The sequence below is a fragment of the Pleurodeles waltl genome, chromosome 1_2, assembly GCF_031143425.1.
Source record: "Pleurodeles waltl isolate 20211129_DDA chromosome 1_2, aPleWal1.hap1.20221129, whole genome shotgun sequence".
Taxonomy (NCBI): Eukaryota; Metazoa; Chordata; class Amphibia; order Caudata; family Salamandridae; genus Pleurodeles; species Pleurodeles waltl.
This window is the reverse complement of record NC_090437.1, coordinates 137,812,175-137,835,099: the sequence shown is the minus strand read 5'-3', so window position 1 is coordinate 137,835,099 and position 22,925 is coordinate 137,812,175. Positions and strand designations below refer to the sequence as shown.

Sequence of the window (22,925 nt, the reverse complement as noted above, 5' to 3'; positions counted from 1 at the left end):
TAACTGGAGCAGTCTCTTGACATTCATTCATACCAGGGAAAATCTGCTCTATAGAAGTCTTTGGAGAGGCGCACAAAGTAGCATACTGTTCTTTAAGCCAAAGCTGGTGATCATTTTCTTTTTTCAGGTTTTCAAATTGCCTTGCAGTAGTTTCCATCAGCTGCTCTGTTACTTCTTCTACCTTACAGATAAACAGAATGTCTGGTTCTGGCAACAGTGAAATATGCATTGATGAAAAGAGCCCACGGGCAAGATTTCTAGTGTATGTTATAACATATTCATCATAGAAGTCCAATATCTGCCTTTTAATCTGCCAAAACTGCTCTTTTAGTGTGTGTATGTCCATATTGTTATCAAACCCACTCAGAATAGAAAAGGGTTTAGCAGAGCTTTTAGGGATTGAGACTGGTGTATTATCATCTAGTTTGGGAAGAGCACAAGCCTTATGAGTGGAACTAAGGAATCCCACAGTCTTTACTGATCCATTTGATACAGGGTCTAGCCTGCTGACTTGAAAGCTCTGAGGGACTGAAAGGACTTTATAAGAGTCAGCACTGCACTTTGAATTCTGAGAAACTGGCCTAGATGGGCTGAAGCACTCAACAGAAAACAAGGGAATCCCTAGTGTGGCTTCTTGAACAGTGTCAGGGTTCTTTGTTTTGGCAGAGTGCTGGAAGTGAATTTGGGATGCGCTAGCATGAGGCAAGGAATTAACCAGTTTTTCTTGAGTGTGAGTGTCTTGTGCAGAGGTAGCAAAAGCACTTCCACGGTTACGAACATTCTTACTGGCTTCCGCTAATAGATATTGCAAAAACTCATTACGTCCTTGTAATTCTTCTACAGACAGGGACTGGGGGTCATAGCCACAAATAACATAATAGTCTATCATTGAAAGATTAGCAAGCCACTCAGTATAGTACTGAACTTGCAAGTTATGGTTTTCTTTAACAAGTCTATCCTTTAAACTAAGGTCTCTTTTAGAGGATTTCAGAGAATGTTTAGGCTTAGAAAGGGGTGTCTTAACATGATAGGAAAGCCCTTTAGGTTTGAGTGTGCCTTTACTGCCAGGGGAGCTTGAAATGTTTGGGTCGTGCATTCTGTCACGGTTTCGGGCGGGTCTGATCAGGACTTTGGTTGGGACACCCCTTGAGGTCACCGAATATCCTAAAGAGGTAGTACACTGGGGCAGAGGAGCAGCTAAAGGCATACACGGAAAGGACAGCTATGGATAGGCACAGGAAACAGGAAAGTAAAAGCAGAGCAACCCTTGTGCGAACAAACAGGAAACAGATTACCAGTGGACAAACACGCTGGGGTTGTACACAGAGTAAGGCGCAGAACCTCCCACAGTGACAGGGAATCTCAATGCCTCTGTGCAGTTTGCTCTTACAGATAGTCACCCTGCCAGCCCCATAGAAAGGAGGCGGCAGAAGTGATTCGGTCTCTGGACCCTAGAGCACAAACAAGGATAGTACTTACATACACAGGACACGCTCTTGTGGGTCCAGCTGGAAACACAGTGGCGATTCCTGAGAAAACAGCAATAGCACACTGTCACTGTTAGGCACGATATACAACGTATAACACTGGACAAGGATGTGGGCTGGAATTGCCTCCTGGAAACCAGGAGCCAACCCCAGTACACAGGAGGACACGTATACACTGGTGAAGACTGATAGAACACTTACCAGACACAAAGAACCAAGAAGAAACAGAAACAGAAGGGAACAAACAAAGAGGCAGAGGCAAGAACTAGGAACAGGCTCAGGCTGAAGCAAAGGCGGGACTAGGACTTGAAAACAGGGCGCAAACTTCTGTCTGGGACAGACAGAGACAGGACTGGGAAACTGAGAACAGGCTCTGGCTGGAACAGGCAAGGACAGGACTGGAATACAGGGAGTAGGAAATGAGCAGTAAACAGGACTGGGAAACAGAGAGAAGGTTCAGGCTGAAACAAGGCAGGAGCAGGGCAGAGAAACAGGGAGCAGGCTTTGGAAGAAACAAACAGGTACAAGGCTAAGAAGTAGGGAGCAGACTCTGGCTGGAACAATCAGGAGCAGGGCAGAGAAACAGGAAACAGGATCAGGCTGGAACAGAACAGGAACAAAACTGGAACACCATCCGACAAGGGGTCTGTAACACAAAGGAATTGAAGTCCGATGCACAACGGGGAGCTTGAGGGAATGGCTGCTTATAAGCAGTTCCAAGCTGGGCTGCACAGGAGAGGTTTCAGGTGTGTGTGGTTTCGGACACTTGCAAGTCCTGGAGGAGAGGATCCAGTGAAAAGGAGCAACTGGATTTCTCCCATTGAAAACAATGGGAAACAGAATCCGGGTTTTCCTGACTACCAAGCAGTGCATTATGGGATTTGCAGTCCCAAGAAGCAAATGTAGTCCTACACAAGTGTACCATGGAGAAACGAGAATCAAACAGGAGTCAGCAAGGGACTCTAGATAGGTGTTCAAGGTGATTCCCAGGCTTCTGACAGTCCCCTTACAGCGCCCCCTGGAAATGGGACGACCGAGTCGTAACAAATCAGGCTCCAGTTGTGCGCATAGCTCTGTGATTGTGGCCCTGTCCAGACGATAGGTGAGTATGATGTGTCTGTCCTCCAGTGTAGCCAAGTCCACAAGGGGTCTGTACATGGGTGCTTGCCTCTTCCTCCTATTCATCTGCAGTGGTTGGTACCTAAAGGACTCAAAAGTAAGAAGGGAGTGACAACAAGGACCATGAACACACTACAGCAGTGTACACAGATTCGATTACAATGTCACACTTATCAATCTGTACATGTGTACCAGCATTAGAAAATTACACCCACCTGTCCTGTATGCAGAGACAGGTGGAAGTGACCTAACTCAGCTGGCGTTCGCATCATGGCAGGAAGCGGTGTGCACTGCTGTGCAGTTCCTCATTGGCTAACATAGCCCTCTATGGAGTATGGGAACCAATGATGATCAATGCTGGCGGTGTTGTGTGCTGCTGTGACCTGTGTCTGTAACCTGCCATGGCTCGTGCAACAGGGGAAAGGGCCCCAGCCTTCACGTCGGTGGAGTTGGAGAGGCTCGTGGATGGGGTCCTATCCCTGTATGGGCAGTTGTATGGGCCACCAGACCAACAGATGAGTACACCATGGGTACGTTGCATGCGACATGGCTGCCTGGAGACGTGTGTGTGTGCTGGCAGTGTGTCATATGGGGGGGGTATGGCTGGTGGTAGTGCTAATGCTGTCATGTGTGTGCCTGATGAGGGAATAATGAATTTTGTAGGCCATATGTGTGGTAGGCTGGATTGTCTGGTTAATGTTGTCCCACTATTTGTGTTTCGTCTGCAGGTCAGCGCCCCTCAGAAGAAGGGGTTGTGGCGTGCCATCGCCAAGGACGTGCGGACCCTGGGGATCTACAGCAGTTGGAGCACCCACTGCAGGAAACAGTGTGAGGACCTGAGACGATGGGCCTGGAAGACCACGGATTGCTTACCAATGAGGGAGGGGTGCCCATCAGAACCGGACCCCCCGGATGGCCCGCATACTGGCGGTCGCCCACCCAGAGCTGGATGGGTGCTTGAGGGCATCACAGCAGGCACAAGGGGGTAAGTACAGTGTGTTTGACAACCGCCTGACATGGGATTTGGGTGCAGGTTACTAGTCAGTGGATGCCCCAATATGCCAGTTTAGACATTGCTGCGTGGTCCAGCTTAGGTTAATAGGATGAAATGCATGTTTTTGATAGCTAGGTAGCTGGCTTCCCATGCCAGACAGGGCTTAGCTGGTCCGAGTTGGTGTGTAGCTGGCAGTGTTTGGCCTCTACCTGCTGTGATACTTAGCCAATGGTATGCCAGTGTGGTCCATACTTCACATTCTCAGTCTCAGTGTGCAACAGTGATGTGTATGCCATGTATGTTTTTGTGCTGTGATTGACCCTGTGCTCCCTTTCTTTCTCCCTCCCCTCTCCTTTTGTGATCCTGTTCATGTGGGCATTAGCATCATCTGGCGAAGAAGCAAGGGTACCTGCGAGTGAGGGAGCTGCAGTCCACGGGACCCAGGAGGCAGAGTCCACTGACACCAAGGGGACCAGTAGGACGGAGGGTGAGGGGAGCACCACAGCAGGGACAGGAGCTGATAACACTGACTCTGATTTCTCCTCTGATGGGAACCCCCTGGTGGTGGCGGACCCGTGTGGGACCATCCCAGCTACAGGTTCTACTGTCAGTCCTGTACCAGCACTGCCCTCCCAGTAGCCCCCCCACTGAGGTGCCCGTTCACCCAGGAGGGTGGGCATCTCCTTCGCCCAAGGCACATCAGGCCCTGCCCCAGTCAGCCCTGCTGCCCTCGGTGAGGAGGCTATTGGCCTCCTGAGATCCATCTCTGTAGGGCAGTCAACAATACTGAATGCCATCCTGAGGCTGGCATCCCAGATGCAGCAATACAATGCCTTCCTGGAGGGCACTGACGGCGGATTGGCAGCCCTACAGAAATTGTTTCAGGCTCTGGCCTCTTCACTCACGGCAGCCTGTGTCCCTGTTTCATCCGTCCCCCCTCCAACTACCACTTCCCAGTCCCAGTCTCCTCACCCTCAACTCATCCTACGCACACATTTTGACAAGCATGCACCCAAAACAACACACAAGACTTGCACAGACAAACACAGGCAGCACATGTCAGTCCACAAGCACTCACACAGCCAACACCCAGATGCACACACATCATCATCCACGGACTCCACTGTCTCCACCTCCTCCTCCTCCCTCACAGTCACATCCTCACTCACACCTGCATACACTGCATCAACAGTCCCTGAACCTGCCACCTGCACAGCCTTGCCCACGGGCGCCACAACAGCAGACCCGCAGATATCTACCCCACACACCACACACGCGGTCACCACCACCACCACCTCATGCAGCACACCCACCTCACTTGCTGACACCACCACAACATCCAGCCACACGTCATGTTTGGCCTCCCCCACCATCTGACCCCTCTCCACAGACACGCAAACGCTCGCACTCAGACCCCCAACAGTCTAACATCTCAAACATGCACACTGTCCATTCACCTGCACCCAAGTCCAGCACACCTCCTCCTCCTACAACCACTCCCTCTACCTCCAATCCCATACCTCCTCTCACATCCTGCCCCATTGGCCCTAAAAAGCTTTTCCTTGCCCACTTTGCTCTCTTCCCTCCCCCCTCCAGCCTGTAAAAGGAAGGTCCCACCCCACCAGCCCAGTACCTCAAGCACCCAGTCTGACACTGCTCCACCCCCAAAGTCTCCAGCTTCCACTAAGGGGCACCTGAGTGCGATGCCGGTCCCCTGCACCAAGGACACTGCTCCCCCTCCAAAACAGAAGGCTAAAGTGCCCGCCCCTCCCAAAGAGACTATCAAGACCACGGAGCCACCTACAAAACCTAGGGCCAATGAGGCCCCACCCAGATCCAAAGCCAAGGAGGCCCCACCCAAATACAAGGCCAAGGAGGCCCCACCCAGATCCAAAGCCAAGGAAGCCACACCCAAATCCAAGGCCAAGGAGGTCCCACCCAAATCCAAGGCCAAGGAGGCCCCACCCAAATCCAAGCCCAAGGAGGCCCCACAAAAATGCAAGTCCACGGAGGCCCCAACCTAATCCAAACCCAAAGAGGCCCCACCTAAATCCAAGGCCAAGGAGGCCCCACCCAAAGCCAAGCTCAAGGAGGCCCCACCCAAAACCATCATCGGTTTTGGTGCTCCAGGATGGCCATGGCGTGATACAGCATCAGGAAGACTTGCAGTTTGGGTTCCATGGAGGCTGCTGACTCCTGTGTGTCCCTGTAGGTGAGTGTCTCCTTTTATATGATGTGTTTTCACCAGACTTTTTGGTGTTCTTGCTACCGCCCCAGAAATCCTGGCAGTGTGCTGTCATAATATGGTGGGCGGATCCTTGTCTTCCGCCTGCCTGGAGGTGGCTACTGCCGTGTTGAGTGTTCGTACCATGCTGGTCGTTGGTGTGGTATATTGGCTGTCTATGGAAGGGTTCACCGCCATGATCATTATTTGGCGGTCATTACCACCAGCCTGTCAGTGGTGATACCGCCACGTTAACCTTGGCGATGTGATCTAATTCATCCAGATGTTTCAAGCAAACACTTACACACATAAACAACAAAAGAAACCTTGTCATCAGAATAATTGCTGGTGCCATTGGGTTTACCTATGTCACTTTTAATGAAGGTGACACCCTAACTATAGCATACAAATTTAATTTGTACTCAAACGCAGAACAACATTTTGCACCCACAGAGAAAATACTGACTGCTGTGCAGATGGCTGTCATTTAGGAGAAGCCACTTGCCCAAGGGAAACACATAATTTCCATTACCCTGGTGCCAGACCTAGAGGCGATCACTAACGCTAGTGTTCCAAAGGCCAAACCATACATCTATGTTGGATTCAATGGGCACCCTCCCTGACTGCCAATGATGTTGATTACATCTTTGACCCAAAACATCAGGCACAAGAATTTCTCCAATACGAATAGGAGTAGCCCCCACACACTAACATATTACCACTTGACCAATACCAAACTATCATTTATACTGATGATTCAGCACAACCAGCTGTAGGTACTAAACACCAATACTCCGTTGCTTACACAACCGTAAGCGGGGTGATGAGGGATGGTACCTTCCACCCTCAAGACACCTACAAGCGGACCCTAAGGGACTGCACTGCACAATTAGCAGAACCTAAGACTCTTGTCTTGGCACTGCAACATACGGATCCGGACCAACCAACACTAGTTGTGTGTGATTCATACGATTGTGTCCAGACCTACAATGATTATCTAAATCAATGGCACCTGAACGGCTTCAGAGATTCCAAAGAGACCATTATCAAACACCAAAACCTGTGTGGGGTGGTAGCTATTCTTCAGGACAGACCACCAAACACTCATGTAGTACATACATTGGGCCATCAACGTGTAGGAATACATGTTGTAGGAAACACTTTTTCAGATGAAGCTGCTAAATCTGCAGTGGCTATGGCTTCTGTTGCTGCAATTGCTCGTTCTCATAGGAGGTTGGATAATAAGACACTGGCTGCTGTGAAAGCTTCAGCTGATGGCAAGCATTTACCAAAAGCATACCCAGCAAAATATTCCAACCACCTCAGTGCCTAAAACACTGCATTTTTGACCATTTCAGGGGTGAGAGATCATGTGATCCCCGACCAAGACCAGAGATCAGATCTCATCAAGCAGCATAAAAGGGTGTTACTTCGGCTCACCTTTTTGTAGCGGCTACAATATCTCTATTATAAAAACACTTTTGGTGGCCAGGTCTATACAAATACACCAAGCAATCTGTCCTTTGTTGTGACATTTGCTAACAAATTAAAGGGTCCACCATCAAACGTCCACCGCAGATATCCCTCGTAATACCCAACAAACCTTTATAATGTGGGTACCTGGACTATTGTGGTCCCTTACAACCCAATGCTGCATGAAAATACATCTTAGTTGCTTTTGATTCCTGTTCTAGGTTCCTGTGAGTATGGCCACAATGGTCGGCTAATGATCGGACAGTTATTAAAGATTTGCAAGTCTTTATCAGCACATATGTGGTTGCAGCATTCCACTCAGTCCAGGGCCCTGCTTTTGTCTCTAGGGCATTCAGGGACACCATGGGGACAATAGGTGTTCAGCTCTATTACTCCTCACCCTATCATCCTGAAGGAAACAGCGTTGTGTAGAGGATGAATCAAGACATAAAGCAGTCCTAAACAGTGAGAGTATTAGGTTCAGGCCGTAGTTGGCTTCATCACCTATAAGGGGTCCAGAGAGCACTAAATCTGCCCTGAAGGTCATTGGGAGGTCGCACCCTTTATGAAGTCCAATTTTGGATACTTATTTAAGTCCGAGATCTTGACGGCCTTGGTGCAGTGGCAGCGAGCACACCGTTTGATATAAATGAATGTGCTACTGTTTATAGGAGCTACAACAATTCCGTGATGAGATTTCCTCTGCCTGTGCCACCAGCTCGGGAATAAGGTATTTGCCAACACCAGCTACAGGCTGGATTCCTAAAGTCAGGGATCTAGTTCATGAAAAGATTGCTGTGAAAGAGGAGTTTGGCCTATCTTACAGAGCACTGATTCCAGACCTGGGAATACATTGTATCAGAACTGTCATCCTACCACCACTGCCTGATTCCAGAGAGAACAGATTTGCTTCAATTGATAATGTCAAATGGCACCATGTTGCCGAGCTTGCAAAGTAGACCAAGAGGTCCTTTGGATAGCATCCATTTCCCTCTCACTAACCGACAGGATATACCTCTACAAGCAGTAAACAATGTTTCTGCAAGTACTAATGTTACAATTACCTCCTTGAGAATGGGGAGGGTGGAAAAGGAGTTTCTGCTGATTCCTGTTACCACTTCATCAACAAAAAACAGCCGAGATGTGGAACTTTATTATTCCAATTCCAATCCAACGCAGATGAATGACATCATCTACGATGAACCACCACAACAAATGGGTGCATCCACCAGCTCTGCACCGGCTCCTTTGTTTGCACAGACAGCTTCTGGCTATTTCATCGACATTGATGACATTTCTTCTAACTCATCTGCTTCTGCAACTGAAACTGTATGAAAGACACATAAGCTGTTCATTTGGCTTAAAAACAATTAATTTATGCATGGTATTATCTGTGAATATTGCTGACATTGCTTGCCTTTTTGCTTTGGATTGGTTTTGTTATTGTCTTTTATCTCTTGATAAATGATCATTATCTTCCAGGTCTTTGAGCCAGTGGATGAGGTTTTGACACCTTACCTTTCGTATCATAAGGTTCGAAGAGACTTGCCCCCTGTGAACATTTCAGCAGGTCCGATTTCAGAAGGAATTGTTTAGCATAAAGTGCCATTTGATATTTACGGTCCTACTGAGGTCATTCAAATTCCATGTGTGTTTAAAATTTCAATGAATGATGTTATTACACCTGGCATTGTTTCGGCTGACTGGGATGTTAAAACAGTTGATTCTATGCTTTCTGAGCTTGAATATTATACTGTATTTGAAAGTGATAATGTGTATGTGAGCACAGTGAATTACGGGGAAATGTTCTGTCATTATCATTACAGACATTACTTTCTGCACCGAGCTAGTACTTCAAGATTAGTTTGCAAAAACACACAATGAGAGTATTGTTCAATTCCGCGTGTGGGGAGTTCCAAAACATATGTAGACAAGTGTGCGTATTTTAATGGGTATGACACTAGAAATGCTGAGCCATTTTATTTCAAATTGCCGCCTTCTAGAATGAGGAAAATATTGCTAACTGACACAAAACTGATCCTTTCAGATTCCTTTTTTTTCCGGCTTGCTGATGAAGGCTATAAGTTTTGGAACAACACTGTTGATTTGAAGTGTATGGGGAACAAAAGAATGACAGATAAAGGGTAGGGAAGCTTTGTTTAGAGAATGCCTTATTCCTCTACAAATTATATTTTAAATGGCACCGTACGACAAACATCCTGTTTGGGGTTAGCAAAGGTAAAATAATTAAATGCTCCCAGTCTCCACACCACGTAAAGTTCACAATTGGTAAGCATATTAAAATGTTACTGAAGAACAGCTTACTGCTTGGGTTCAGAATGGTACCTTTAATTCCTCACTTTCGAGTCCGGGCGGGTGTTTATTGTGGCCAATGGACACAAATGTGTGCCAGCCATATTTTGCTAATTCCTCAGGAGAAATCAGAGCAAGCAGGCCAGACCCTCACTATGTCTCGGCTCAATATTCAGGTAATGTTACAACATACAGTGTGGGTAAACTGTGCCAACAAGGGTTATGTTCTTTTACTGTAGTAGCTGTCAAAGAATACCCTAGTCTCCTTTCAGAGGAAGTTGATTTACTAAATTTTTGTTAGGACCCAGGAAGCCACAGTCAAAACTTTCATGTATGCCAAATATAATGAAATCTAGAAGCTTTTCCAGATTGAAGCTGCCGCGTGTTTAAGGCAGACTGAAAGGGAAAACATGGAAAAGGCTTTAGCTGTCGTCAATAATGGCATGAACACTGTGTCTAACAGAATTTACACCTTAAACAATATAGTGTTATTTGCATTTGATATTATTCAGAATGGCATCCTTTTTACTACATGGACAAAGCCAGCTGCGCTCCATTATGCAGTTAAGTTGGACACTACAGGTTCTCAAAAGTGGCCGCATACCTAGAAAGTACATTAACAGTACTGAATTGTTTGCTAGTTTTAATTTGACCAGACAACTACAGATAATGGCTAAAAAAGAAGCTAGTTACATCATGCTTCACACCGAGAAGCTGGAGAAACTGCATTTTACTGTAGCAGAAGTCCCCTTGCCAGAATGGTTAACACATGGAGTAATAAATCTGCCCTTTTCCATCTTTCGTTTAACGTAATGCTTAAAGCATTTTGCAGTAGGCAGACTTGAGTGGCTAGGAGACAGTCACATACACGAAGTTTGGGAGTTGCCTTTTGATTACAAGTGTCTGAACGGTGAAACCAAGGTATTTCTTAGCAGAAGCAAATGTGAATCATTCTATGATCTGTAAGCAGTTGTGATTGCACAGCCTTTGCAACACGGAAATCGAAAATTTGCCATGCTTTCTGAAGGGTACACCCGTCTCTTTGATTCTTCCAGTATTTCAAATATTTTCTAATGGAAATTATGTGGTTCTGAACAATCAAAGGTGTCCTGGAATCAAGCCAGGAATTGCTTATGTGATTTCAGTTACTCAAATGGTAACTTGTTGTAGCCATGTTTTATTCCCCCACACAGGAGATAAAAGTGGCAGACTTCTGGGTCCACATTGCAACTTCTAATGTAAATTTTGAAAAGCAGAGCAGACTAAAGGTGCTATTGTTCCAAAAACATATGACTCTGACATCAGTCAAGGAGACCTATAATCTCCAGATAGCAAGGTCATCAGCTGAGATACAGCCCCTATTAAACATCAACTTCCCCAAACATTTTGCAGAATTGGTGAGCAGAATTTTCAATGCATCAAATACTGCAGAAATTGTGTACTTTTTTTAATGCTGTTGGCATTGGATTTATCAGAGCCTTCCAGACCATGTTTGGAGTCATACCCTGAGCCATACATTCACTATTTTCAAGTGTCTTTGGCGGATTCCCTATAACCTTTGTATTAAGTGGCAGGATTTTGCTGCTGTTATTTTTTTATACGCAGTGGCTGTTCTATTTCAGCAAAGCGGAGTAATGGAGCGACCACCAGCCCAGCTGTGTTAAATGCAGTATTTTGGAGCTTCCTTGCTTGTGGAGCTGGAGCTAGATTGGTCATTGGCATTGTACTAACGTGTGCGCAGCCGGTTTTCCAATACATTTGGTGCCTCTTTGAATGTGCACGGATGTTGTGTCTTGCCATGCAGCCTGTGCCTTCTGTGGACAAGGATTAATGTTCTCAATGAGGGTTCATTCACAGACGTGCCCCTTGAGATACATTCGCGAGGCAACCTATGAACAACTGCTTATGGATCTATTGGCTTCAATGATATCAAGCAAGTACAAAAAGAACGTTGTGTGCGTGTGTAAAACCTAAAAACCTCAAACCTGTGTAGTATACATCTGAACCACTCCCTCTGGGTCCCTGTGAAGTACTACACATGTTTGAGGTTTTTAGGTTACACACACACAGCATTCTTTTTGCACTTGCTTGAGTGTTGGTTCCTTTTCCTATATGGGAAAATTGCTGATGATGAGAGAGTGAGCAAGGTGGCGAGAACCTACCAATTGCTTGATGGTGGCTGCTTACGTGAGGCACTTCCTATATTTACACTTTTGTTGTATATTTAGTATTCTCTGAGGGCCATGGGGCCTGTTTTCAACTAATTACACACAATGGGGTGGTTCGTAGATATGTACTTGAACCTGAAAAGGAGGGAACCAAGTATTTATTTATTGGATGTGTTACACATATCAAGGGCTTCTGTTGGTTGTTGATTGTAAGAGGAGGGCACCCTTGAAGCTTCTTTTTTTCCATCTATTGTTCCACTTTGTTTAATAATCTAAAATTACTTGCCAAGCCTGGAACTCCCTTTTACTATACATAGGTCACCCCTAAGGTAGGCCCTAGGTAGCCCAATGGGCAGGTTGTTGTCTAAGTAAAAGGTGGGACATGTGCCTTCATTCTGTGGTATGTATTAGTAGTGTCAAACAGCCAATTTGGTTTCTCCCTTTTGTGAGTGCTGCTCCACAAGTTTGCATTAGGAATTCCCTTTTATATATCTAAGTGGTAATTTCTGATCTATGAGGAGTAGCGTGGGTATGTTTGTTATGTTTGGAAAGGCAGTGAGAAATCCTGCTTATTGGTGTAGGTGGATATTTTATTACTATTGTGATTAGTAATAAAGAAGGTTTGCATTTCACTTTGCTTATGACACTTGTGCTTTGCAGTCTGACTCAAATCCACGTCTAGGGTATAGTGACAGCTGGGCTAGTGCATCCTTTCCAGACAACTATCACACACGTTGGGTGGAGGTGTAACAGGATTACATTTGCATTCTGAGGGGTATTCCCCGGGCTGGAAGAGTTGGAGGCAGGGCACACTTAAATTTGTATAGGCTGTGTCCTGCCCTCACACAAAGGGCTCATTTATCCCCTACTGATGTCTGGCGCCAGGGCTGGGGTTGAAAGGGGATATTGTGCACTTCCAAAGCTCCTTTAACGTGCCTTCTAGATCAGAAACATTTTGAGTATAAGTACAAGGGCTGTAAATATAGCGCCTGGGAAGTGCTATATTTCTGTGCTTATGCCTGCTGATAGCATGTGACATGTGCTTTCCTCTCAAGTTCCTAGAGCATGGTGAGCACTTTTGTTTGTTTGCTGCATTTTTTAGCCAGCATAGGAAGCTCCTTTTTGGATACGTCAGATAAGAAGCTGTTGATTGCTTGGGTGTTTGGGAGATTTCACCCTGCTCTGCTTCTCTGCATGCGAGCCCGGCGCAGTGCAGACTCCTTTTTTTATCCCCTGGCACCCCCGCCCCCTCAGCACACTGCTGGAGCAAGCTATGTTCTCTCCCAACAGCTAGAGGTTTGCAGAGCTGTAGCCCGGACAAAGGTAGGCCCAGGTAGCCCTACCACGGCTTCACTCACTCCCCTGGGAGCAGCCCTGTGATGGTGACACGTTGCCCTCTTCATCGAAAAGGGGGCTGGGACCACGCTGCCTGCTTCTTGCAATGCATTTAATTACTTACATTTTTCTTCTAGCTCCAAAGTCTCTTGATTGCAGATAACTGCCCTTCCAGTTTAGACAATTAATATCACGTAGTAACTTTCCCACCCTTTCACACCTATTGGCTAATTGTGACCATTTCTTTAGGAATCTATGTATGTCAACAAATAAAGCTGGCACAAGCATGTAAATCACTGTGAGAGCGTGTTGAAAGACATGATGTAGTGGCAACTGTGGTGATAATGCAACTTTTAGGACAAACACATGATACAAATTTAAGTATCTGAAAAATTAGTACATATTTATATAAAGCATATTTTTTGGCCTATCAACGGTTCCATACATGTAGTATATGTACATTCTTGTGTTGTTTTATAGATGTATCCATATTGTGATCCACAGTATGGCATGGCTTCTATATATACATGGTCCTGAAGCAGGTGGAATAGTTCTACTGTGTACCCACCAAAACCCGTGTTGACAGATTGGAAAGACTCCGGTCTGCAGCAAACTAACAGAAGAAATTAGGGATCTCCTCTCGTTGTTTTTTGAAAGCGCAAACTACATATGGCTGAAGGTGTAATGAGTGAATGAGGGTGAATGGAGGGTGAATGGATGTGCATGTTGGAATGTGGGTGTGTATTTGGATATGGAGATGGCTTTTTGGTATTTTTAATTCATTTTTGTTGTGCAATACACTGATGGTGAAAAAATATAGAAAAATAGATTTTTGAAATGTATATGGATTAAGAAGTATTGTTTATATGTATATTTGGAGCAAAATCTATAATGGAAATGTATATGAGAAATATTTTTTTGATTAATTGTGGAATACATACATGTGCAATATTGAAGTATATATGGAAGAATGTTCAATTTGTATATGAATATAAACTGAAATTTATGGCGGTCATTACAACATTGGCCGTAAAAGCCGCTTACCGCCGTGCAGAAGACCGCCAACACACCGCCGCGGCATTCCGCCACAGCTATTATGACCCAAATTTCGGAATACGCCAAAATTCAGACACCCACACAAGTCCGCCACACCAAAAGGTCAGTGATAAACTGGCAAAAACAAAACCTCCACTGTCACGCCAACAGAAATACGCCCACACTATCACGACACACGAATCCACGCGGCGGTCTTTCGACCGCGGTATTCCATTGGCGGTACACACTGCTGCGCTCAAAATACACACAAATATACAAAACACAGCCACATTGGACAATTCGAAATACACACACCTGATACACATACACACACCACTCCCACACACCCATTACAATATAAAACACACACCCACATCACCCACAAACCCCCACGACCACAAATTCAGAAAGAAGGCCAGAGAGAGACACCACCAGCAAGAACAACAGCATCCACAGGTACACAACACCATCCCCCACAGAACTTCCTCGCACCTCACACAACACACCACTACATATCAGCACACTTATCACCACACACTCCACCCCACACATCACCTACACCACCCCATGGCACGGCAAAGACACCCCTGGTTCTCAGGGGAGGAGCTCAGGGTCATGGTGGAGGAAAACATCCGGGTAGAGCCACAGCTATTCGGAGCACAGGTGCAGCACACCTCAATTGCAAGGAAGATGGAGCTATGGAGAAGAATAGTGGACAGGGTCAACGCAGTGGGACAGCACCCAAGAAATCGGGAGGACATCAGGAAGAGGTGGAACGACCTATGGGGGAAGGTGCGTTCCGTGGTTTCAAGACACCACCAGGCGGTTCAGCGGACTGGCGGCGGACCCCCACCTCCTACCCCACAACTAACAACATGGGAGGAGCAGGTCTTGGCGATTCTGCCTCTTGAGGGCCTCGCAGGAGTAGCTGGAGGAATGGACTCTGGTAAGACAAATCTTAATTATTACATCCCCCACCCTACCTGCATGCTATCACATACCCCCACCCTCACTCTCACCCCCAGAACCCCAACTCCTCACATATGCCCCAACATCACAAACCACACATCCCAACACCAAGCCCTGCCTGCAACAACAAAGCATGGACACCCATCACTAAAGCATGGCCTCTCACATACCCATACAACCCCCAAACCATCATCACTCAAGGTCCCACACAGGAATGCAAGCACTGGGGTACACGGTCACCCATCCATTGCACACACAGATGTAATAACCATCCTTTTATACCCCTGCAGGACCCCTATCCAACGTCACCGGACAGGAGGGTCCACACATGTCCACACCACCAACAGAAGAGGCCAACAGTGATGACAGCACCTCTGTCCAACTGGATCTAGATGACCAGCCCGGCCCATCGGGACCTCGGGACAGTCGGTTCCCCTCACACTGGCACAGGCCACCACAGACCTTCCATCCTCTGGAAACACCAGCATAGCACCCACCCAGAGGGCCCATACCTCCGTCCCCAGGACACGTCAATCAGCTGTGTGTCCACCACTACAGGGAACCCAGGATAACCCACCACCCCAACAACAGGGACCTGGGGGCAGTGGTAGTGGGCACACGGTCCAGGGGACGGAGGCCCAGGAACACAGGGGAACTGGGAGGGTTTCTGTGCGACAGGGGGTGGACAGGCCAAGGGAACCCACTCTCCACGAGGCCCTCTCCTCCATCATGGGAGCCTACCACCACTCCCAGGAGACGATGGCAACGGTACTGGCCAAGTATAAGGAGACCCAGTGCCTGCAGGAGGAACAGTATTTGGGCTTCAGGGAGGAACTCAGAACCATCAGCTCTACCCTGGGCACCATCGGAGGGGTGCTGAAGGAAGTACTCAACACCAGGAGGGACACTGTGGCACTACAAAGGGCCCCTGACACTAGCATGGACGATGAACTGCCCACCACCTCCGCTGGCGCTAGTGGATAGGACGCCCCGCCACAGGACCACCACACCAGCACCCCACCCCTGAAGAGGGAGAACCACCTGACAAACGGTCCTTGAGATCCAGGACAAAGACAGAGCACGATGCCAAGACCCGCGCCAAGAAATGAGACCACCCTGATTGTCATCTTACTGTCCCACTTTGTCACCCTGTCCATCCTTAAACTGCCCCAGCTCCACTTCCTATGCCCACTTGGGCAATGCACCTGTGAGACTAATAGACTGGACTCTGCCATGGACATTCCTCCGCCATCACCCCTCACCATTTCACTACCCCCTCCAATATTGAGCACTAAATTAAACACACTTAAAGCACAAAACAATCTGGAGTCTGTCTGTGATTTCGAAATAGTGTATTATCAATTGCAGTGACAAAATGCTCTTTCAATTATAATGTCAACATACCTATGTCACGCAGCTCTAGTCAATGAGGAATCTAAGCAGATGTCACACAGTGGGACCCACGTCTGTGAAATTGTAAGGGAAAGTGACAACTCAGTGACCATACACTGTGTGAAAACGACAGACAGTAGACAGGTAGTAGTGTTTAAGTACATGTAGTAGGCAGGTCTGTACTCTTACCTGTGTCTCACTGGAAATATTGCTGGATCACTGAGTCCCTGTTGTTCATGTCTTCTTCCTCTGCTTCCTCGTCTTCACTGTCCACAGGCTCCACAGCTGCAACAACACTGCCATCTAGATCATCCTCCTGCAGAAAAGGCACCTGTCGTCGCAAAGCCAAGTTGTGAAGCATACAGCAGGCCACGATGATCTGGCACACCTTCTTTGGTGAGTAGAATATGGATCCACCTGTCATGTGAAGGTCCGCTCGATCACCCTCCTAGTTCGCCCATGGGCCTCATTGTAGCGTTCCTCTGCCCTTGTCCTGGGATTCCTCACTTGGGTCAGTAACCATGACAGGTTGGGGTAACCAGAGTCACCTGCAAATGGTGAGGGACAACTGTTAGACACACAGTAACCTGGAGGGATATCCCCAGACCCAGACAACCATTCCCACTGACTTGCCTCCAGGTGCTCACCTAATAGCCACACACAGTGCCTCTGGAGTTGACCCATCACATAAGGGATGCTGCTATTCCATAGGATGTAGGCGTCATGCACTGAGCCAGGGAACATGGCATTCACATGGGAGATGTACTGGTCTGTCAAACATACCATCTGTGCATTCATAGAATGATAACTCTTCCGGTTTCTGTACACCTGTTCACTCCTGTGGGGGGACCAAAAGCCACATGGGTCCCATCAGTGGCACCTATGATGTCAGGGATGTGTCCCAGGGCATAGAAATCACCTTTCACTGTAGGCAAATCCTCCACCTGAGGGAAAATGATGTAGCTCCGCATGTGTTTCAGAAGGGCAGACAACACTCTGGACAACACGTTGGAAAACATAGGCTGGGACATCCCTGATGCTATGGCCACTGTTGTTTGAAATGACCCACTTGCAAGGAAATGGAGCACTGACAGCACCTGCACTTGAGGGGGGATTACTGTGGGATGGCGGATTGCTGACAACAGGTATGGATCCAACTGGGTACACAGTTCCTGGATTGTGGCACGGTCAAGCCTGCGGTCGGTACACCGGAGGATGCCGCCATCTCCTCACATGCCCCAGCGGGCGGTGCCTATGAAGGACAACAGCAAGCACAGAGTCAAACAACTCAGAGGTACGTACCCACAGTTTACCCAGAACCCCAATCAAACACAAAAGATGGCCTGTATGTGTGGTGAGTCTATGCCTAGGTATGTGTGACGCAGTTGTAAATGAAGCCGTGTGGGCCCCTGAAATGGCGGCTGCCTGACCTGTAAAGTAGGACAATGGGATGTGAGGTAACTGCGCTGGCGTACACCGTCGTGTTAGGCGGTTGAAGACCGCGGCGCAATGCTGCATTGGTTAACATTGTACCCTATGGGTCCCAGGAGCCAATGACGATGTACGCCGGCGGTGACGGTATGCACCGCCGCGGACGTGACCGTCATTTTATATCTGTTCAATCACTCGATACCGGATCTTCGACAGGAGAGGACCTACACTGCAAGTGCTGCTGTGACCTCGGTCTGGAAGAGACATTGGCTCGTGCGACTGGGTAAAGGGCCCCTGCCTTCACATCGGAGGAGTTGGAGAAGCTCGTGGATGGGGTCCTCCCCCAGTACACGCTACTCTACGGTCCTCCAGACAAACAGGTAAGTACACAGGGAGAATGTTGTATGGGCTATGCCTGTGTGGAGAGGGCTGGATGTAAGAAGGAAGGGGGGAGAGTTCTGCGTGCATGAAAGACGGTGAATGCATGTGCCACATGGCAAAGGTAGGGATGGGGGCCAATCACTTTGACGGTGCAGCTGGTAATAACTTCTCTTTTACCCCTGTACATTTCATGTAGGTCAGCGCCCACCAGAAAAAAGATATTTGGAGTGCCATCGCCAAGGCCGTCCTGACCCTGGGGGTCTACCACAGACAAAGCACCCACTGCCGGAAAAGATGGGAGGACATTCGCCGCTGGAGCAAGAAGACGGCGGAGGCTCAGCTGGGGATGGCCTCCCAACGTGGGAGGGGTGCCTGTTGCACCATGACCCCCCCTGATGTTCAGGATCCTGGCGGTGGCCTACCCGGAGTTGGATGGGTGCTTGAGGGCATTACAGCAGACACAAGGGGGTGAGTACACTCTCATTCTGGTGACTTTGCGTGCAGTGGAGGTGTCTGGGTGGGGGAGGTGGGATGTGGGATGTGGGTTTCCCTAGGCCAGGGCGAGTTCCGTAGGCAAGGCCCCTCCGTAAGGCAGGCCATGTGGTACCCCACCCCACCTCTGTAGAGTGCCAAGTACACCTAGTCATGCCCCTGTGTCATCTATGTGTGCAGATGTCGTCCATAGCCTTGTAGGCCATTTCCCAGGAATTGAACAGTGGAGCCCAAGAGCGCGGCGTAGTGCAGGGGGCTTCTGTGTCTGTCGTGTCCGCCAACGGTAGGGTAATGCATGCACTCAACATGTCTGTCTTCTGTCTCCCCCTTTTTTGTGGTCTTCCTGTTCTTGTGTGCATTAGCATCATCAGGAGGAGGAGCAGTGGCACCGGAGCACGAGGGAGCTGCATCCCACATGGCCCTGGAGGGCGAGACTACGGACTCAGAGTTCACCAGTGGGATGGAGGGCGAGGGGAGCTCCACGGCGGGGACAGGAGCTGACACCAGCGACACGGACTCGTCCTCTGATGGGAGCTCCCTTGTGGTGGCGGCAACATCTGTGCCCCCCGCATCTACAGGCACCTCAGGCCCTGCCCCAGTCACCCCTCTGTTGGGCAGTCTACAATTTTGAATGCCATCCAGGGTGTAGAGAGGCAGTTGCAACAAACCAATACATTCCTGGAGGGCATTCATTCTGGTGAGGCGGCCCTTCTGCGAGCTTTTCAGACTCTGGCCTCAGCACTGATGGCAGCCATTGTCCCTGTCTCTAGCCTCCCCCCTCCAACTTCCTCCACCCCGACCCAATCCCCTGTACCTCAGCCTATCCCAAGCACACCTACAGACCAGCATGAACACACAAGGGAAGCTCAGGCAAATATAAGCACCACACATCCCACAGGCACTCACGCAAGCATCACACACATGCAGACACACCAACATCCACTGCCTCCACTGTGTCCCACTCCTCCATCTCAGTCTCGTCTACACTCACACCTGCATGCACTACCTCTACAGCCACTACGTCCCTCTCCAGCACACCCACCACCACACACCGCTCATGTGCAGTCACCACCCCACTACCATTCACACGTCCGTGTCCTCTCCCAGTGTGTCTGTGACACCCCCTCCCAAGATACACAAACGCAGGCACACACCCACCCAACAGCCCTCCACCTCACGACAGCCTCCAGCGCATGCACCTTCACCCAAAGTCACCAAATGTACACCTCCTACAACCACCACCTCTCCCTCCAATCCCAAACCGCCTCCAGCTACCCGTCCCAGTGTGTCCCAAAAACTTTTCCTGTCCAACCTTGACCTCTTTCCCACACCTCCCCCACCCCCTCATAGGTCCCGAACTAGCACCTCAGCCACAACATCTCCTGGACCAGTGGTGCCTGTAGACACCGGAATCTGGAGTGCACCGGCCAGCAGGGCAGCCAGTGTGGCACGGAGCCACAGCAGAAACAGTCCCCCACCTCTGAAGCATCAGAAGTTGGCCAGGGCCCGGCGCAAGAGGGGGAAGACTCCAGCCACCAAAGCCACTCCCAGGGGTCCCGGTGGGAGTGTGGAGTCAGCTGTGACACCTTCAAAGGTGGGGAAGGGCCACAAGAAACCCGGCAAGTCTGAGAAGAGCAGCACGGCGGAGAAGACCGCCATCATCCCCGATGCCCAGGAGCCCACCTCCAGCACAATCCCAGCTGCCCAGGACAGGACCGCCAGCACCAGCCCACGTGCCCAGGAGGCCACCTCCAGCACAATCCCAGCTGCCCAGGACAGGATCCCCAGCACCAGCCCACCTGCCCAGGAGGCCACCGCCAGCACAAACCCAGCTGCCCAGGACAGGACTGCCAGCACCAGCCCACATGCCCAGGAGGTCAGCACCAGCCCAGCTGCCCAGGAGGCCACCGCCAGCACCAGCCCAGCTGCCCAGGAGGCCACCGCCAGCACCAGCCCACCTGCCCAGGAGGCCAGCACCAGCCCAGCTGCCCAGGAGGCCACCGCCAGCACCAGCCCAGCTGCCCAGGAGGCTGCCGCCAGCACCAGCCCACCTGCCCAGGAGGCCACCGCCAGCACTAGCCCCGCTGGGCCATGAAGGATCGCCTGCAAAAGCCCCGCTGGGCCATGAAGGACCGCCAGCAAAAGCCCCGCTGGGCCATGAAGGACCGCCAGCAAAAGTCCCGCTGGGCCATGAAGGACCGCCAGCCAAAGCCCTGCTGGGCCACGAAGGACCGCCAGCAGCTGAGACCCTGCAAAGGAGACCACCATCTCAAGCACCGCTGCATAGGGCACCGCCATCTCAAGCACCGCTGAACAGGGCACCGCCGTCTCAAGCACCGCTGGCCCATGAGCGGCAAGGGCACTGACGCAACTGAGTCCGTCACGGGGTGAATGATGCACTCTGGGCAGCAAGCCCCCTCCAGAACCAGTGGATAAAAGCATCCACTACCCCAATCCTTGGCAGGATGAAGCACTCTGGGCACCAAGCCCCCTCCAGAACCATTGGAGAAAAGCATCCACTACCCCAATCCTTGGCAGGATGAGGCACTCTGGGCACCAAGCCCCCTCCAGACCCAGTGGAGAAAAGCATCCACTTGTGAGACTGTGGCTTTGCACTCCCCAGGATATGGCAGTGGGCAACCCACTCACTGTAGAGACTTGAGAGACTGTGGCTTTGCACTCCCCAGGATATGGCAGTGGGCAACCCACCCACTGTAGAGACTTGAGAGACTGTGGCTTTGCACTCCCCAGGATGTGGCAGTGGGCAAACCACCCACTGTAGAGACTTGAGAGACTGTGGATTTGCACTCCCGAGGATATGGCAGTGGACAAACCACCCACTGTAGAGACTTGAGAGACTGTGGCTTTGCACTCCCCAGGACTGAACAGTGGGCATGTGGCCCCCTCGGGGATTTGGCGTTGTGCACTCAAGCGGCTGAGGTGCCCCCCCTTTCCCTCCCCCTGAGATGCCTATTTAGTTGCTCTCTGATGCCCCTGCAGTGTTCTCTCCGTCATGGTCGGGGATCTTGTGTGGGCCTTGCCCATACCGTCTGGTCCCAGTGTTCCACGGACTTTCTTAGTGCACTGCCTGGACTACTATGCTTGGTATATATTATGTACATGGTGTTTATATATATTTCTGCCTACTTGCTTTTAATATATTACAATGGTTACACTCATTTTCTTTTGTCTTTGCATTTTCCAGGAGGTTTGGGGGGTGTAACTGTGATGTATTGATATGCATTAGTGTGTGTGTTGTAGTGGGTGAGGGTGGGGGTTTTGTGTGTGTGTGTCCCTGTTTTTTGCCTCCCCCCTCCCCTGTGTCATAGGTGCAGTACTCACTGTGGTCTTCGCTGCCGGCGTTCGTGCTCCTTGTAGAGGAGCAGGAAGACTATTGCAGGGAGAATTTGGAATTCCGGGTCCATGGCGTCCTCGTTCCTCGTGGGGTGTGTAGAGGTGAGCGTTTTCACTTTGGGATTCCTGTTTCCGCCATGTTTTTATCCGCGGTGAATCCGCCCCGGAAAGGTGGCGGATTGGCCTGTCATAATAGTGTGGGCGGTACATTGTCTCCCGCCTGTCTGTTGGCGGTGACCGCTGCGCTGTATGTTTGTACCGCTGTGGCGTTCGGAGTGTTAAAGTGGCTGTCTTTGTTGGCGGTTTCCGCCACGGACGTAATTGCAAATGTTTTACCGCCGGCCTGTTGGCGGTCTTACCGCCACTTTAACACCGACCACCAGGGTTGTAATGACCACCTATGTGTTTTGTTATTGGTTGGACAGTGACTGTTGGTAGGCCCCAAAATGCATAAGTTTAAAAACAATTGTAGAAGATAGTTGGGTCATGCAGGAGTACTTCATTTTCCTCTTTCTCCCGGACCTTAAAGTAATTACCGGGGTACCTGGTTTCTACTGGGTTAAACTAAACCATTAGCAGAGATTAGTGTATGCTTTACACAAATCACAATAGAAACACATGTATAACTTTGTGTTGGTGCTGAAATCACTTACTTACAGAATGGTAGATGCTGAGTTGATATTGGCAATGTATTGAAGTAATTGTGCACATGGTATTTCACTTTAAGGGGCAGCTTGCTTTATCTGCACTAGAGGTGG

General features: G+C 49.4%; 1 protein-coding gene across 1 annotated transcript in view; it reads right to left on the bottom strand.

Moving 5' to 3' along the window:
• LOC138253708 (uncharacterized) overlaps positions 1 to 22,925 on the bottom strand; it is a 309,351-nt gene that overhangs the window by 78,849 nt on the left and 207,577 nt on the right. The window lies entirely within an intron of this gene.